Genomic DNA, 12,498 nt, shown 5'->3' on the forward strand with positions numbered 1-12,498 from the left:
TTGTTTGTTTTTTTAATTTGGGGTATATATTTAAGTTAAGCCTCTATTACAGTGTCTTTTAGAAGTTTCCATGCAGCTTGCAGGGATTTCACTTTTTCCGCTGTACCTTTTAATTACTATTTAATTAACTTCCTCATTTTTGTGTAGTTCCCCTTTCTGAAATTAAATGCTACAGCGTTGGGCCGCTGTGGTAACAACCACAGGGATGTTACATTTAATTATATTATAGTCACCACTACCAAGCAGTCCAGCTATATTCACCTCTTGGAGCTGATCCTGTGCTCCACTTAAGACTAAATCAAGAATTGCCTCTCCTTTGGTGGGCTCCAGGACTAGCTGCTCCAAGAAGCAGTCATTTAAGGCAAGTCTCTGCGCTGCGGGCCAGAAGCCCTGAGCTACAGCACCCTTCCCCCCGCCCCCAAACCCACAGATCCTGGGCAGAGGGGCAATCAGCAAAGCTCCAAGTGCTGCTCCCACCCCCAGTGCTGGCTCCACAGCTCCCTTAGCACCGCTGCACTGCCAACCGGGAGCCGCCTCAGGTAAGCACCACCCGGCCACACTCCAAACCCCCTCCCCAAACTCCCTCCCAGAGACTGCACCCCAACCCTCTGTCCTAGGTCAGAGCCTCCCCTCCTGCACCCCAACTCCCTCCCAGACCCTGCACTCCCATCCACAACCCAACCCCCTCCTGCAGTCCAAACCCCTTTGCCCCAACCCAGAGTCCCCTCCTGCACCCCCAGCTCCTCAGCCCCAGCCAGAGCCTGCACCCCCTCCCGCACTCCAACCCCCTGCCCCAGCCCATAGCCTGCTCCTGCACCCTGAAACCCTTATTTCTGGCCCCACCCCAGAGCCTAGGGGAAGCTCCAAGCCTCTGCCCTTGCACTGCCAGTGGGGCTGTGTGTGGCCCATGACTAATTTTTCCTGTGGATCAGTGGGCCCCTTATAGAAAAAAGGTTCCCCCATCCCTGATTTAAGGTGTCAAGAAACTTGATCTCTGCATCCCATTCTGAGGTGACATGTACCCAGTCAATATGGGGATAGTTGAAATCCCCCATTGTTGAGTTTTTTTATTTTTATAGCCTCTCTAATCTTCCTGAGCTTTTCACAGTCACTATCACCAACCTGGTCAGGTGGTCAGTAATATATTGCTACTGCTATATTCTTATTAGAGCATGGAATTATTATCTGATTATTAGAGGCTTATCTACTTCCCCAGCTCTGCTAATGCCTGGGCTTCCCCCTCCTGGGGGAAAAATCAGCTGGCAGGCTGGCAGCTGGAGCTTGGCTCCCCCACGTTTGAAGTTGGCCCATGGGTGCAGAGCTCAGCATACACACAGATAACACCCAGAATTAGCCACAGATCTTGGTTTTCCCAAAGCTGTATAAACTCTAAAGAAATTACAGCTATGACAGGTAAATAACATGAACTCCAGTAACTACTGTACATAATAGAACCAGATTCTTAAATAATTCCTATATAGGGCTCTACGTGATCAAACCAAAGCCCCTAATTAAGAATGCTCAACAATAGCCCTGGGAGGGAGGAAATTATAACCATTAAATCAAAGGAGAAACCTGGAGCACACAGGTGAAGGCATTTACCAAGACAGTAGAGCTGGGATAATTCCCACCCCTCATCTGATGGAGAACACCTTTCATGTTGTGCAGCTGGAGATACAGGCAGCAGGATGAACTGGGGAGGAGGTTTTGAACCCAGCAGCACTTTCCCCTGGAGGATTATAGGAAAGTTTGGCATAAATGGTCATCATCACTGAAGGGTAAATGTTTATTACCTTCATCTGCTCCTGCCCATCCAGCCTCTAAACTCCTATGCCCCTCCCCCTCCACCAAGAACCAGAGGGGAGAGATCCTCCCTAATGACCCCCTTCATTCAGCAAAATCTGCTGGCTGTCCTGGAGCTGGTGCAATTTCCTACTCTACATGCAGCACAGCAGGTGCTCTGTCCCATCATACATCACAGGGGAGGGAGGGCACACAAAGAATGTGTGAGCTAGAAAGCAACAGAGGGTCCTGTGGCACCTTTAAGGCTAACAGAAGTATTGGGAGCATAAGCTTTCATGGGTAAGAACCTCACTTCTTCAGATGCAAGACTTGATACTTGAGCTAGAAAGGTAGCTGACAGCGAACCACCTTGGCAGTTGTTGAAAGCAAAGGCCTACAGCTCCTGGTATTGCTGGGAAGTCTCCTATTCAAGTGCTAACCAGGCCCAGCCCTGCTTCTCAAGTGCATTTGGCCTGCTAGGGCTAGAGACACCCTCTGCTTTAACATTTGCCCTGTTCCGCCTGATCACACCTCTCCCCTGCCACTCACACAGCCGGCACACAGCTACAAGCTCCAAACCCAAAACAACTCTGTGATAAATGAAAGGGGGAGGAGAGGTAGCTCCCTTTTATGGACACCCAGCCAGTCAGTTAGCTACAAAGTCCCACTTGGTGGCTACTTGCTTTACCTGTAAAGGGTTAAAAAGTTCCCCAGGTAAAGAAATGGGAGTGGGCATCCTGATCAAAAAAGCCAATGGGAAGGCTAGAACTTTTTAAAAATGGGGGAAAAAAGCTTTCCCTTTGTCACTCTGTTCTCTTTGGGCTGAAGAGACCGGGGCAGCTGAAATGTCACGTAAAGTTTGGATCAGGTATGAAAAATCATCATCCGTACCTAAAAGGATTCATTGGAACAGGAAATGTTTAGATAGAAATAAACCTAATCGCGTCTTATTTTTTGTAAGGCTTGTGGACTCCTGTGTTAACCCCAGATGCTTTTGTTTGCTTGTAACCTTTAAGCTGAACCCCCAAGAAAGCTATTTTGGGTGCTTAATTTTTGGAATTGCTCTTTAAAATCTAGCAAAAGCCTACGTTCCAGATGTATTTTCTTTTTTTATTTTTAATAAAATTTACCTTTAAGAACCTGATTGTTTTTTGTGTCTAAAAGGTCTGTGCATATGTTTTTCAATTAGCTGGTAGCAACAGCTATGTTTCCCTTTTGTTTTCTTCTCAGCTTTCCTGAGGGAGGGGTGGAAAAGCTGAGGGACCTCAGGAAAAACTTCCCAAGTGAGTTTTTCCAGGATTTGCAAGAGGCAGTTTTTCACTTGGGTGGTGGCAGCATTTACGAAGCCAAGGTCAGAGAAAAGCTGTAACCTTTGGGGTTTAATACAAGCGTGAAGTGGCAAGTATTAATTTCCTTATGGACCCCACCTTCTACACTTAAAGTGCCAGAGTGGAGAACCAGCCTAGACAAACTCACTTGTTCTTTTTACTCACACGTTTGCCACATACAATACGCTTCACAACTGCAGCAATGGCTCAACACATTCGTTATAGCTCTTGGCTACATTTCACTACCTAAATGAATTAAAGGAACAGATACAGGGCAAGACCTAAACCTTTGACAAGTTACATGGTTACACTTTAAAAAATCCTCATACATGCTAATCACCATCTGTTAAGGTGGAATCACCACTCTGTCACTCCGAGTGCAGAAGGTGGGGGCTCGTAAGGATTCTAAAAATTAATACTGACCACTCCAGGCTTCTATTACACTCCCAAGCTTACAGCTTTTCTCTGACCTTGACTTGGTAAACGCTGCCACCACCCAAATGCAAAAAAAAAAAAACACCACTTTGAGCCCAGGAAGGACCACTTGGGAATTCCTCCCTGTGGGGTACCCTCAAACCCTTTCACCCCCACTCTGGGGAAGAGCTGAGAAAGAAAACAAAGAAAATTAGCTACCAGCTAATCAAACAACTAATCTTAACAAAGGTAAGTTTTATTAAAAACAAAAAGGAAAAAATTACATCTGAAACTTAGGCTTTTTACTAGATCTTACAAGAAACAATTACAAAAACTAAGCACCTAAAACAGCTTTCATGCAGGTTCAGTTTAAAGGTTACAAGCTAACAAAAGCATCTGGGGTTAGAGGAGACCCACAAGCCAAAATAAATCTAATCCCATCTATTGAACCATGCCCTGTTCAATAATTTCTTCTACGTATGGAAGATGAATGTTTATACCTGGTTCAAGCCTTACACAGCATTGCTGCTTTGTCATCCTTCTCTGGAGAACAAGAGACACAGACAAAAGGAAGTTTCCCCCCACATTTTAAAAAGTTCTAGCCTTCCTATTGGCTCTTTTGGTCAGGTGCCTACTCCTTTTCCTTTATGTTGTTAACCCTTTACAGGTAAAGCAAGCAGAGAACAGCCACCACGAGGGACTTTATAGCTAGCTGGCTGGCTGTTCATAAAAGGGAGCTACCCCCCTACACACTTTATTTATCACACTATCCCGAGCGAGTGAGCGCAGGGCATTGGCAGGAGGGAGACAGAGCAGAAAGATTCAGTGTGAAATGTTTTTCTGGGCTGCCCTGCTCTAGGGCAGAATCAGAAGGGAGGGAATGGTCATATCCTCCTCCACTAGGACTTTCATCTAGCAGCGCCATGTGGAAGCAGGTGTGATTTCCAGTGCTGTGAGGAGCATTGCAGGTGCTTTTGATGGGAAATCAGAGAGTAGAGTTTGTACCAACTGCCAGGCACACAGGCAAGTTGCTCTTCCAGACTGTGCAATCTTTATTGCACCCACAAGACATTGCCATTGAAAACTGCACAAGTCAGTCATATGATAACGCTCCTGTGAGTTACACACCATCTCCAGACATTCACGCAATTAATGCTGGCTGGGCCCTCCCTACAGCTGTGCTGCCTGCTGGAGCCGACCCCCCTTACACGCGCTGGTGCTAGCCACGGCCCTCAGTACCTCACACCAGCAGGTGGCTTCAATTTGGAGACATGAAAGGAAACCCCTTTCACCCCATCCTATCAGAGATGGGTCAGCAAATTTAGATCTTGGCAGGGTCAGAGGCAGAAACCCCCCAAAACACAAACCATATGAACCCCCCACATTCCACCAAACTATCCTTGCCCCCCCCAGGAGGCTCAATGTGAAAGGCATCCCTGGGTCACTTAGCTCTACAGTCAACAGGGAGGAGAACCTGAGCAGAGAGACCCTCCTTCAATCAGCAAAATTTGTGGCTGGTGCATACTGCAAGCAGGTGTGATCTCCAGCTGTATGTGCCATTGTTGCAGGCCTATTGCCCTGTCACTGAAGCAGGACAAGAGGGGAAATAAAGGTGGTCTATGAATAGGGTTCCTAGGTGCTACAGCAATACAATAAATAAATAATAATAAATTAGGAAAAGAGGTTGGAGAGGCTGTATGGGTGGTTGTGCAAGGGAAAGTAAAAGCCTACAACACGTGGTGTTCCCAGGCAGTCTTCCATCAAGGTACTAACCAGGCCCAACTCTATAGCTTCCAAACTCAGGTGTATTCAAGGTGGTATGGCCATAGACAGGCTTTACTCTAACTGTACTCTTTTTCAGGGCTTGTCTACACTGGCAAGTTTTTTCAATGAAACTAATGTCGCCAAGGAAAAAATCAACAAAAGCAAAGTCACCAAAGCATGTCTTCGTTTGCTCCCTCTGTTGACAGAGCATGTTCACATTTGGGACACCTTTGTTGACAGCGAGAACAATGGACTATGGGGTATGTACCTGGGGAGGGATAGCTCAGTGGTTTGAGCATTGGCCTGCTAAATCCAGGGTTGTGAGTTCAATCCTTGAGGGGGCCACTTAGGGATCTGGGGCAAAATCAGTACTTGGTCCTGCTAGTGAAGGCAGGGGGCTGGACTCGATGACCTTTCAAGGTCCCTTCCAGTTCTAGGAGATAGGATATCTCCATTAATTTAAAAAAAAAAAAAGTGCCAACACCATCTGTTGCTGGGAATGTGGAAACAGAGTGTGGCACATCCTAGGATATGCAAAATGTTCCATCATGCACTGCTTTGTGTCCCACCCCTCCAAAGTTTTCTGGCTTCCTTTGTGCCATTTTTCCAACTGTCATTCCTTTGTAGTGTGCACCAGCATTGTTGTGAGGATATCGCGCATGGCAGCAGAGTTACTTGCAAAGTTAGAAGAGGATGAATCGCAGGCACCTGAATGTGATATGGATGGTAGCAACTTACCAGTGTTTTGTGCATTCACAGAGCAGCTACATACGGTAGACCATCGCTTTTGGGCTAGGAAAACAAACACTGATTGGTGGGATCGCATTGTCATGCAGGTGTGGGATGAAGACCAGTGGGTACAGAACTTTAGGATGTGTAAAGCAACCTTCATGGAGCTATGTGCTGAGCTGTCCCCCGACCTAAGGCGCAAGGACACCAGATTGACAGCTGCCCTTTCGGTAGAGAACTGTGTTGCAATCGGTGTGTGAAAGCTGGTGAATCCAGACTGCTACCGGTCAGTTGCAAATCAATTTGGAGTAGGAAAGTCCACTGTTGGGGCTGTATTACTCCAAGGGTGCAGACAATAAATTGCATCCTGCTGTTTAGGACCGTGACTCTGGGAAATGTGCATGAAACAGTGGATGGCTCTGCAGAGATGTTTCCCTAATTGTGGCAGGGCGATTGATGGCACACACATTCCAATTTTAGCACCAGATCACCTTGCCTTTGAATACATCAATAGGAAGGGATACTTCTCCATGGTTTTGCAGGTGCTTGTGGATCACCATGGGCATTTCATGAACATCAATGCAGGCTGGTCTGGAAAGGTGCATGACACACGCATCTTCAGGAACAGTGGCCAGTACAGAAAGCTGCAGGCAGGGACTTTCTTTCCAGACCACAAGTTCACAGTGGGGGATGTGGAAATGCCCATAGTAATCCTGGGAGACCCAGCATACCTCTTACAGCCCTGGCTCATGAAACCTTACACAGGGCACCTGGACAGCAGCAAGGAGCGTTTTAACAACAGACTAAGCAGGTGCTGCATGGTAGTTGAATCTGCCTTTGGCCATTTGAAAGCTTACTGGAGGTGTCTCAATGGCAGGCTAGACCTTACCAGGATAATATTCCTGTGGTCATAGCCGCATGCTGCACTTTGCATAATCTGTGTGAATCTAAGGGTGAAATGTTTGCTCAGGTGTGGAGCACTGAGGCAGAGTGCTTGGCTGCATAGTTTGAACAGCCAGATGCTAGGGCTGTCAGAAGAGCCCAGAGGGCTGCTATTAACATCAGAGAGGCTTTGAGGAACCACTTTGACAATAAGGGGTAGTAACACGTCTGCTTTGGAATTGCTTCCCTGGTGCATCCATGTACAATTTTGGGGCCTAAGATCCAGGCAACACAATGCTTTAGAAGCCTGTTCCCAAGAGTCAATTGATTGCTATACATTTTTGTAGAACATAGAATAAAAACGCTGTACCATTAAATACCTTAGCCTTTATTTATTGTTAAAAAGGGTAAAACCTCACAACTGTGTGTAGCTCCAGCTATCATTGTGCAACCTGTGAGGGGGTGGAGTGATGGCGAAACTCAGGAGTGCTGTGAAGTGAAAAGGAATGTGTGGGCATAAAGGGGGGTGAGGTTGGCAAAGAATTGGGCATGTGCTGCAGTGGCGGTCGAGCCTGGATCTGCTCAGTCTGCAGCTGTATCAAAGACTTGAGCATCTCTGTCTGATCCTCCATAACTTTTATCATCCGCTCTGTCACTTGCCCAGCAAAAGCAGCATTCTCTTTTCTGTCCTGCCTTTCAGCTTCCCAAAAAAAGAAGAACAGGAGTACTTGTGGCACCTTAGAGACTAACAAATGTATTAGAGCATAAGCTTTCGTGGACTACAGCCCACTTCTTCAGATGCATATAGAGTGGAACATATATTGAGGAGATATATATACACACACATACAGAGAGCATGAACAGGTGGGAGTTGTCTTACCAACTCTGAGAGGCCAATTAATTAAGAGGAAAAAAAACTTTTGAAGTGATAATCAAGATAGCCCAGTACAGACAGTTTGATAAGAAGTGTGAGGATACTTAAAAGGGGAGATAGATTCAATGTTTGTAATGGCTCAGCCATTCCCAGTCCTTATTCAAACCGGAGTTGATTGTGTCTAGTTTGCATATCAATTCCAGCTCAGCAGTCTCTCGTAGGAGTCTGTTTTTGAAGTTTTTCTGTTGTAATATAGCCACCCGCAGGTCTGTCACTGAATGACCAGACAGGTTAAAGTGTTCTCCCACTGGTTTTTGAGTATTTTGATTCCTGAGGTCAGATTTGTGTCCATTAATTCTTTTGCGTAGAGCCTGTCCGGTTTGGCCAATGTACATGGCAGAGGGGCATTGCTGGCACATGATGGCATATATCACATTGGTAGATGTGCAGGTGAACGAGCCCCTCATGGTATGGCTGATGTGATTAGGTCCTATGATGATCACTTGAATAGATATGTGGACAGAGTTGGCATCGGGGTTTGTTACAAGGATTGGTTCCTGGGTTAGTGGTTTTGTTCAGTGATGTGTGGTTGCTGGTGAGTATTTGCTTTAGGTTGGGGGGTTGTCTGTAAGCGAGGACAGGTCTGTCTCCCAAGATCTGTGAGAGTAAAGGATCATCTTTCAGGATAGATTGTAGATCTCTGATGATGCGCTGGAGAGGTTTTAGTTGGGGGCTGAAGGTGACAGCTAGTGATGTTCTGTTATTTCCTTTGTTGGGCCTGTCTTGTAGGAGGTGACTTCTGGGTACTCGTCTGGCTCTGTCAATCTGTTTTTTCACTTCAGCAGGTGGGTATTGTAGTTTTAAGAATGCTTGATAGAGATCTTGTAGGTGCTTGTCTCTATCCGAGGGATTGGAGCAAATGCGGTTATATCTCAGAGCTTTCAGCTTCCCAGCACTCTTTCTGTTCCCTGGTCTGACTCTTATTGCACTGCAGCACCTCCTGGAACATATCTCCTTTGCTGCGCCTAGGGTTTTTTCTTATCTGCCGAAGCCGGTCTGCGGGGAGGGGAGGTGATGTGTCCTTCAAGGTCTGTGCTGAACAGAAGAGAGATTGTTACATTCCAGCAAATGATTGAAACATTGTAATAAAAAGGGCATTTTGCTAGTAGAAATCACTTTCTCTCTGAGACTCTAGGCAGGCACACAGCTCCGCGATCACCCCAATCATGGTGAGTGTCGGGAGTGGGGGGAAGACGGTTGTGTGTATGGACAAAAAGGTCACGGCTTGCAGGGCAGCTTTGCAGGGAACTCATTCTAAAATTATCCCACACTTTTTCACAGGCGGGCAATCTGCTGACTGACATCTGACTGCTGCTGAATGCTTGCAGTTTTCACCCCGGTCTATATGCAGCTCAGCTATGTGCCACTTTGATCCCTGCTCCAGTGATTGCTAAATGGCATGGTACCATTTCCTACAATGGGAGAACTAACAAGGCTGCAATCCCTTGGAATCTGTGGCAGAGGATTAACAAGTACCTCCTGGAAGCTTTCCAGAGTCTCTTTCTGGAGGATTCCCTACAGGTCTCGATGTGCATCGACACCCTGCTTGGTCATGCAGATTAGCTGCACAGAAAACACTACCTGCCTGCCACTTTTCGATTCCCTACCCAAGCCACAACAACTTACCCGGCGTCTCATCTGCTTCCTGCTCCCCGTTGAGCACTTCTGGAGTGGAGAAAAGTTCCTGGCTGCCTGCCCCACCGCACGACCCCGATGGGAGCTCCACTTCTTCTAGCTCCAGAATTTCAGCCTGCGGGTTACCCCCTTTTTCTAATGCCTGTGAAGTATCACGGGGCTATCGGAGATGGAGTTGGGGTGACCACCGAGGATAGCATTCAGCTCCTTATAGAAGCGGCAGGTCTTAGGTGCACCAGCAGAGCGATGGTTCGCCTCCCCCCACAACTTATGGTACGCCTGCCTCAGCTCCTTTATCTTTGCTCTGCACTGCTGCATGTCCTGATCATAGCCCTTTTTTCACAAGCCTCGAGAAATTTGCCCATATGTGTCCCGATTCCTACGGGTCACTCGCAGCTGCGACTGAACAGACTCTTCTCCCCATATACTGATCAGATCCAACAACTCAGCAGTGGTCCAAGTGGGAGCGCCTTTGGTGCAATAGCCAGCCATGCTCACCTGGGAAGCTCCTCTGGGAAGCCAGCAAGCAGGAAATGAGATTTAAAATTCCCAGGGCTTGCAAGGGGGAGGCGTGGCTTGGCTGCAAGGCAGTGGAGTTCAAACCGCTGACCAGAGCGGCAGCATGGGAATTGTGGAACACTTTCTGGAGGTCAATAAAATCGGGGGTGGGAGGGAGGGCGTTGTGTCTACACTGCATGTTTGTCGACAATAAAGGGAGGGGAAAAAACAAAAGTCTCTCACAGGGGTGGAAGTTTTTTGTTGCCAAAACTAAGCGGGGATTTTTTTTCCCCGAAAAAAGTCGCATTGCAGTGTGTACGCTATCGCTGTTTTGTTGCCAAAAGCCAGTTTTTGGTGACAAACCTTGCCAGTGTAGCCAAGCCCTCAGTCTCATCCCTGCCTTCCCTACTACTCACGGCACATCCTGCAGAGCATGTCACTACACATACACAGCACAACTCACACATGCTGCCTTTGCCCACCCGCTCTCCACATTCCCTAATCACCATGCACAACATGCTTCACAATGACAATTTGCAGCTCTTGGCTATAATTCACCTCCTAATTAGGGCTGTCTGTTTTGGTTGGACATATTCCTGGAGCTTTCATCACATGACAATCTAATTAAAGATTAATCTTTAATTCCTGCAGACTCCAGGACAATCCTGGAGGGTTGGCAACCCTACTCCTAAACCAACTCCATGACCCAACACTGGGCAAGGCCCTTCAATACTTTGCAGCGTTGTACTTCAAAACATTCCCTCCCCCTCCTGAACCCCCCCAAACCTAATTCAAGACATACACATGATTAATGTGGCTTGCTCTGTACCCTCCCATACATTTCACCCACCGTACACACAATTCATAGTGCTTGCTCCATGCCCTCTAGAATTAACACACTTACACACACACTGCTTCCACCCCTCATGTGCACACAGATCCACACATATTGCAGTCCCTTCACGCACACACAATGCTGCATCCCACCCCCACAAAAACACCCATGCACAATAAATGTTGTTTGATCCAGGGGCCACTGCTCTGGCCACCCTCAGGACTGCCCACTGGTCATGGCTCAGGCTGCCCCCGGGACCACTGGTGCTCCGGAGGTCCCTGGGCCATCCCTGGGACTGCTGCTTGGCTGGTCCCTGGGACCAACAGCCCCCGGGGCCACCCAAGCAGTGGCTGGTGCGGCTGGCCCTGGGGCCGCTCCAGCTACGGCCGGTGCAGTTGGCCCCAGGACCAGCCGCACTGGCCGCTGCAGCTGCGGAAGTCACGGAACCCATGAATTCCACAACCTCCGTGACAGACTCGCAGCCTTATCCATAATTAAGGCATCGCTCACATACTCTGCACCACATACACCACTCTGCACACAATTAATACATCCTACACACACTGTTGTCGTTCCACCCCCAACTCTCTCATACTGCATTCCTGCTCTTCCACAATTGATGCATCCTCACACACTTTGCAAACCTCCTCCTCCTCTACACCCACTTATCCCTGTCCCAGAGGAGAGAGCAAGGGAGTGGCAGGACCTCCGGTGGAGGGAGATGGAGAAGAAAGAGGGGAATCTAAAGGGAGGCAGTAGTTATGTTCTCCTCGACCAGAGCTTTCCTCTGCAAGCAGGTGATATTTCCAGATTTGCATGCAGCATACCAGCTGCTTTTGACTGGAAATTGTGGGGGGTGGTAGTGGTAAGGGGGAAGCAAGAGAATTTGTGAGGTAGAAAACTGGGTTTGAGAGGTGACTGCACAGGTGGGTTTTAGAAGCGTAGGCAAAAGCCTCGGTATTCCCAGTCAGTCTCCTATCCAAGAACTAACCAGGTCTGACGCTGCTTGGTTTTAGAGAGCAGACAAGATCGGGTGCATGCACCTGGCCATAGACAGCCTCAGCTTTAGACTTTGCCCCTTTTTAAACTGATTTTAGCCTCTCCTCTGCCACTCACACAGCGCCCACTGCAGGACACACTGCAACACACACACAAAAATCTTACTTGTTCTCCTTACCCATGCACCCTCCCCCCCCATTCTTTACGTACTTCCCACAACTGCAACAACAACGGCTCAAACACATTTCTTCGCAGCTCTTGGCTACAGTCCACTGCCTAAACCAGCTCTAGAAACAAATCCTGGACAAGACTCAGACCTTTCAACACACGACATGACTACACTTAAAAAAAAAAAAAAAAGCATACATAATCCAAACCCACTGCATCCTTCAAACCTATTATACAATTAATGCTGCCCTGATCCATTCCCTATTTTTGTCTATGTCGGTTCTTATACCATGCTCTTCACCATGGTATCTGAGCACCTTCCAGCAGTGCGTAAAACAACTGGTGATGATTTTAAGTGAGTTTTAAGTGTGGTGACTAGAAAACAGACAAAGTGGTTACTGGCTTGTTATTTTCTGTTTGCTTATTTTGCGACAGAAAAGTAGGAAAATGAGTGAAAGTGAAGCTACCAAGAAGTTGGAGCTCTACAGGTTGCAGGTAGAGGAAAATGAAAAAATACACCAGAAACAGAT

This window comes from Malaclemys terrapin, chromosome 9, assembly GCF_027887155.1.
Source record: "Malaclemys terrapin pileata isolate rMalTer1 chromosome 9, rMalTer1.hap1, whole genome shotgun sequence".
Classification (NCBI taxonomy): Eukaryota; Metazoa; Chordata; order Testudines; family Emydidae; genus Malaclemys; species Malaclemys terrapin.